At 36.9% G+C, this 6,981-nt stretch overlaps 1 pseudogene; it reads left to right on the top strand.

Annotated features, from left to right (window-relative positions):
- Nucleotides 1-2,797: 2,797 nt before the first annotated feature.
- Nucleotides 2,798-3,303, top strand: LOC141511215 (large ribosomal subunit protein bL32m pseudogene; annotated as a pseudogene).
- The last annotated feature ends 3,678 nt before the right edge of the window (nt 3,304-6,981 follow it).

Raw genomic sequence — 6,981 nt, forward strand, 5'->3', positions numbered from 1 at the left:
GTGGCAAATTGTTTAGCTGCTGATGAATCTTAGACCATAGCTATAGATATAACCATTGTCCCTTAGCAAGAACAGGGCCAACAGCTTAAGTTTTGATGGGAATAGGAGGGACCAGGAATGTCATAGGGAAGAGGAAACAGTGTTGAAAAGGTAAGTAGAAGAGAAGATGTAAAAAGATGAGCTGGAAAGAATGGCAACAATTATTTCACAATTTTTATACCACTTTGTACTTCTGTCTTATGTACTTATTTTGCTCAACTTTGTAATATATGTGTATGTGTGTATATGTGTACATGTGTACATATATGTGTATTATCCCCCATAGAAGACTGTCAAGTCTAATGAAGACAGGACCTCCTATTCACTTCACTGTCTTACCTAAGCTTTGCACAGAATTCAATATAATAAGCATAATGGATGTTTTAAAAATTAGTTGAATTTCATTGGATTACTGAGGGCAAGGATAGTCTACTTGACCCCAGAAAGCCAGAGTTTACTTGTGCCACTAAAAAGTGGCCATAATGATGATTTCTCTCCACCCCAATTGTAATTCTTGATTCATATTTTATCATGAAAAATGTTTGTATTATTTAATTTTCTCCACATTAAAATATTTTTTTGTTTTTAAAAAAGACATAAAATTACTTTTTTTGATAATAGCACCAGTATATAGAAAGAAGCAGTATAGCATAATAGATATAGCCTCAGAATTAGTTTTGTTGTTATTCAGTCATGTCTGTCTTCCTTTTTCTTTTTTCTTCCTTCTTTCCTTTCTTTCTCTTCCTCCTTTCTTTCTTAGTTGTTTCTTCTCTCATCATCAATCTTCCTCTGCCCACTCTTCCTTATCCATAAATATGCTCAGATTTTTCCCGTTCTAAAAAAAAAACCTTTCACTTCACCCTGCCATTTCCTCAAACTATCATTTTATCTTCTTTCTCCCTTTTACTGCCATATTCTTATTTTTTTAATGATAATCAACAATCACTATCTCAACTTTGTTATTATATATTCACTTTTCAACCCTTAACTTCTGTTGTATTTACCCCAGTAAATTATAAACTCTTTGATGGCTGAAATTATTTTATATCTTGTATTCTTGACACAGAGTACAGCATTTTGGACATATATGGGGACAAAGTTAGATGATTTCCTGTTTATACTGTATATACCTTCTACATACATAATAATTTGCAAGTTGTCTCTCCTTGAAATGCAATCTCTTTGGAAACTCTATTTTTGCCCTTTTTTTGTATCTACAGAGTTTAGCACAGTGACTAGCACATAGCACTAAACAAATGTTTGTTAATTGACTGGTCTACTGCTTAATAAATACTTGCTGAATTAAGTTGAATTAGTTTCATTTCTGTTACTTTGTATAATCTTATTATAATAAGTTGTTTCTAAAAGAGGGAAGAGATGTAAAAGTCATGGGTAAAAAAAAATCTCATGATAACAAAAAATCTCTTTGATAATAACAACAAAAAAGTATCCAAAAAGAATATCAACAGCTACTATTCTATACACTTATCATCTCACTGATACAAATTTTATGAAAGTCATATAGATAAACTGAAGGCATCCTCAGTAAAAGTATTAGTAAAGAATATGCAGGTTCCATAAATTATATTGAGCAATCTAAATCTTTATTATATCACAATTGACTGAAAGATATAGAGAATATAAGATCCCATTGTGTCACCCACTTGTTGATCACAGAAATTTTTTACTCAGTAGAAGAAAACACTGTGCTATAAGTTCTTTTATAACAAAATATCCCCCCATCCATATAGGAAGATCATTCAGTATTCCCTGTAGATGTAACCGCAGGAATAACTTGAAGATTAACCAGTGACTCTAATAAACATTAAGAGAGGCTTAAAATATGGAGAGTCACTCAAAGCATTTTTCACTGTCAGAGAGAGGAGGTCCAGTTGAGGAAGACTTCCCTAGAGATTAATTATGAGATGTTCCAAAATCTCCTTTTTTACAGAGGACATTGTATTGACTATGTCAAGTCCCTAAGACACTGGAGTGCATCCAAAAAGAGCTCTCTAGTCACAAAAGGCAGTTTGGCCTGTCCGCCCACATAGGAAAAACAAAATAGCTAATGAATCTTTATTGTCCAGATTTCAACATGCATCTGAATTGATACTTTATAGAACTTGTCCTACAGTCTATAAATCTTGACTAGGTAATACAGATGAACAATTGGCTGAAAAGGAGGAATAGAACTGAATGGATGCCTTCAAGAAACTTCAAAGCATTTTATTGATCCCCAAATCCCCCATAATATTTTTAATATACAGATTTTGCCAGCATGAGTATATAGCAGAAATACCTAGAACAATATTGCTTTAAAAAAAAATAAAACCAAAGACCACAATGGAGATGAGACCTAACCTTCTACTGATGTGCAGTGGGAGATAGGATCTATCCAAGAATTCAGGCTGCAGAAGAACGCAGTCTTGTCATAAAATCCCATTTTGGAATCAAAGTAGAAGATATGCATAAAAGGAGACATCATATGTGTCAAGGGTTTAGGAGAGTCCAGATTGTCCGGTCCAAATGAGAGGAAGTGGGACAGAGGTCAAAGAGTCTCAGTTTTCCTCACTAGCACAGCCATTGCAATTTTCATAGAAAAGAAGAATGCATACTGAGGTTATAAAGATTTGTTCCTGAATTATCACTCAGCTACTTTTCTGTTTGATAAAGTAGACCTCAAGAAATATTTATCTTAATCAAGGGAGTACAATAAAACTGAAGAACTAACTTGGATCCCTCCTTTCTCAGGGCTGCCATGGCCCTGGCCTTAGCCCGCTTGCAGGTCACCCTGCCCTCGTGGCCCGCGGCCGCCGTTCGCCTGCTGCGGAACTGCCGGGCCCGGCTGGAGAAGCTTCCCTCGGACCTCGCTGCCTGGGGACCGGCATTGGTGCTGCAGTGTCCGGCTGTGCTCCTGCGGCCGACACCGGACCCCAGCAGGGGGGCCGAGGCTCCCGGCCTCTTAGATGGCATCGTTTGGATGGCAGCCGCCAAGAACAGACGGACAATTGAAGTTAACAAGCTAATTAAAATTAAGAATAATATAGATGTGTGCCCAGAATGTGGCCATCTGAAACAAAAGCATGTCCTCTGTGGTTATTGCTACCAGAAAGTTCGCAACGAGACTGCTGAGATCAGGAGGCAGATGGGGAAACTGTTGAAACTGTGGTATTATACCAGGGAGAAATTCCCTCGGCAGGAGATCAGGGCAAAAGAATCATCGAACGCGAGAGGAAGAGACTGTCCTGGTTTGTCAGGGATTGATGCCATGGGGGGAGGGTCCAAAGAGGTCATTTCTCATTAAAACGTGACTCCGGAAAAAAAAAGAACCAACTTGGACTTCTAATAGAAAATAATTGGTAAATGAATTGATAAGGGAGATAATGGAAAACAGATTGTGTAGAAGAAACACCTCAGTAAAAGCTGAAGGATCGATCAGAAGAGTTCAAAGATCAGAAGAGTTCAAAGGGTAACTAAGATCTTAGCGGAGACTCTTGTTCACTTTACCTTATTGTATTTGAGATGGTGCTGCATACAGATAATCCAAGGTTTTGTTTGCCATTTTTTGCAACTTCTCAGGCATTTAAATCATAGCATCTAATTCAAATGCCTCATCTTACATATGAGGAAACCAAGGGACCTAGCCTGACTTGCAGGTTGCAACTTGAAGAGGAAAAGTGAGAAAGATACATTTTGTGTAACTATGTTCCATCCCAAGTTCTCTAATTCTAAAGCTGACCTCCTCTCTTGATGATGGAAGATGCCATCTTGAAAAGGGACTATAGCTCTCCAGGATGCTCTTTTTGTCCAGTAACATTGTATATTGTAGTTATATGGGATTGAGTCTTATATCCATAAGGAGAAAGTGAGGTTAGTGACTTAGCACAGTACCCTTTCACTCAAATCCAATTCACATACTTGTCATGACATCACCTCCCTGATGTCATAGTTTTTTTTAAAGAATGAAGAATAAACAAGTTATAAGACACTGGAGAGCTTTACATCTCTAGTGGTGTCCAGAAAATAGTAGGGCTCAGCACAGTAGGCACTAAATAAATAAATGTTTGTTTAGCAAATGAATGTTGGTGAAAGATCCTTTGAACCCTAGATTAGTCTTCTATCCAGAAGCTAAGATTAAATAAAGACCATAGGGCTGTATTCTAAATGTGATTAAATACAAACTAATATATCTTGAATGAAAAAAAATTAGGATTTTTCCCCATGGCAAATACCCTGCCATTTCAGCTAAAACACTCCATAATTTAATCTAGTTTTTATGCTGCTTATTAATAATAATATTTATATAGCAGGAAAAGGTTTACAAAGTACTTTTCTCATATCAACTCTGTGAGATGTAGTGCATATCTTAAAGGTTGTTGTCCTTCATGTTCAAAGAGGACCATATCATCATATACATGATGACATGACTTGCACATTATGTTTATAGTAGTGAGGGGAATGTTGTGCAAAGGCAGCTTTCTTACTACCTTTTCCAGAACTGTTTCACCCCATGGCCTGATTTGCTAGGAAACAGGGCTTCTGGTGAAGTCTGAATGCTGCAGGAATCCTTGACCTCATGGATGTGGTTGCCCTCCCATATTCAAAAGACATCACAGGAGTCCAGAAATGCCTGGCATGACACCAGTGTGGTGATTTTGGGTGACAACTTTGTAATACTATAGTATAGTTAATTTGTCTCACAATGGACTAATCACCACTGAGGTGATTATAGTGCATGAATTCTATCCCTGGACTTCAGTTTTCTCTTCTGTAAAATGAAAGGACTGGTTTAGATGATTTTTGAAGTCCCTTCTATCTCTAGAGCTATGATTCTATTATTCTATGATCCAAAGGAACGAGGACGTAGTGGATTGAGAAGAGATTGAAGAGAGGATAAGGTTATTTTGGAATCTTGGTATCTTGAGAAACAAGGATAAAGTCTGGATGAGGAAAAAAATCTAAATTCATAGGCTCCAGACTTTGGGTATAATAATTTTCAAGGGGAAGAAGATTGATGAACCATCAAGGGGCACCCTCCAGATCTGACAGTGCAGATTGTCTGATTCATCAGACTTAACTGAATCACTCTCTGATATTCAAGAAAGCCAGGCTGACTACCTAGGTATATCTATTTAATTTTCACCCTCTGGTGTCATAGGCAGAAAATACCAATTAACTAAAAAGTGTTAAATAATTAGCTGAAAGAAGTAAGGTAGATTCTCAGATTATAGATTATAGAGAAAAAAGAGATGAAAGATAATTGAAGGAGGAAGAAAAGGGAGCAAGTCTATAGTAGAAAGATCTTGTTACAAAAAATAAAAATGAAAAAAACCAAGCCCAGAAAATCAAAATACCACAATTCCTGAAAAGGAATAAGATTTTCTTTAAAAATTAAAAATTGGGGTGGCTAGGTGGTACAGTGGATAGAGCACTGGCCCTGGAGTCCTGAGTTCAAATTCAACCTCAGACACTTAATAATTATCTAGCTGTGTAGCCTTGGGCAAGCCACTTAACCCCATTTGCCTTGCAAAAACCTAAAAAAAAAAAATTCAAAATTGACAGGGGCCTTTCCAAGTTCTACACAGTAGATCCAGAAGGTTTTTTTTTTTTGGTAATTATTCCCTACTTAATGCTTTCTTCTACCATCCTCTGTCCAACAAAATCAGTCTCATATTCATTCTTGGTACCTAATCACCCTCTCTGGCAATACTGAGATCAGGCTATAATGAGAGCTCACAGCTAGAAATTTCCCATCTCATTTCTGATGAATATGGTCAGATACTGAACTAATTGAGAGAGGAAAGCAAATGCCCCAGTGGTTGTTAGGTAACATCCACTAAGATCTAGATTGTTATCAGTTTCCTAATTTGCAAGTGAGAAAGTCAAACTGATCCTTGAGGTAATTGCCAGTTCAGAAATTCAAAATCCTAAAGTTTTCATATCCTCCTGCGAATTCTTTCTATCAGATTACTGGATTGCCTAATAGGGTATCAGGATTTTGGCTGCTGGAAAAAGAAGTAATTTTTGGGATATGAAGCACTCTGAGGAAGTGTCTTTTTTTCTGATTAAAAGCTCCTAAAATAAAGAGACTGTATTTACAATTTCCCTTTTTATCTCCCCAAAATTCAGTACAGTGTACAGGTTCCATGAATGTTTATCAGTCGATTGAACAAACTAGTATATATTTCCCCTATCTCCCTCTCCCTTCCTCTTATATCAGTGACACAGGTTTGCAGACCACAGGATGTGATTTCATAAAATTGGAGAGAATCGTGCTCTCCTTGCATCCTCAGATACATTCTTCAACTACTTACTGATGCCTAAGATTCCACAATTAGAATTAATTTTTCCCATATGAATAAAGACTATATAGCTTGCACTACTTAACTCAATGGTTCCTTCCAGAGTTGCCCCAGATGCTATAGAAATGTGAGCTACTGATATTTATTCCTTTGTCAAGGATTAAAATGAAAATAATGAGGGGGAAGGGGTTAACACACTAAACTGTATTGATCACATGTCTCTTAATGGGAGTGATTATCAGCTTTCCTAGGAGCTGATGGAAGTGGAGATTCCATGAGGATGCTGAGTGGTTGAGGAGAAGCAGAAGGACCTAAAAGAGGAAAGGGGCTCCTGGGAAACTCTCCTAACCAATTTTCATGCATATCATAATTCTTTCCAAAGTCAATCCTATTCCTCTCAAAAAAAAAGAAAATCTTTCACTCTTCCATTCTATTTTTCCCACAAGCCCTATTATTCTGAGTTTGCTATCAGAATAGTATTGTAGTTATTGATACAGATGGCTATTTTCTTCCAATCCTATGGTCTGAACCAACTGCGAAATATGAAACAATAGAATTTTTAAAGATTTTACTTCAATTTCATGAAGATTCATTGATCTATTTCTAGAGGGAGCTATGAAATCATACCCATATACCCATA

The sequence above is a fragment of the Macrotis lagotis genome, chromosome 2, assembly GCF_037893015.1.
Source record: "Macrotis lagotis isolate mMagLag1 chromosome 2, bilby.v1.9.chrom.fasta, whole genome shotgun sequence".
In the NCBI taxonomy this organism is placed as follows: Eukaryota; Metazoa; Chordata; class Mammalia; order Peramelemorphia; family Peramelidae; genus Macrotis; species Macrotis lagotis.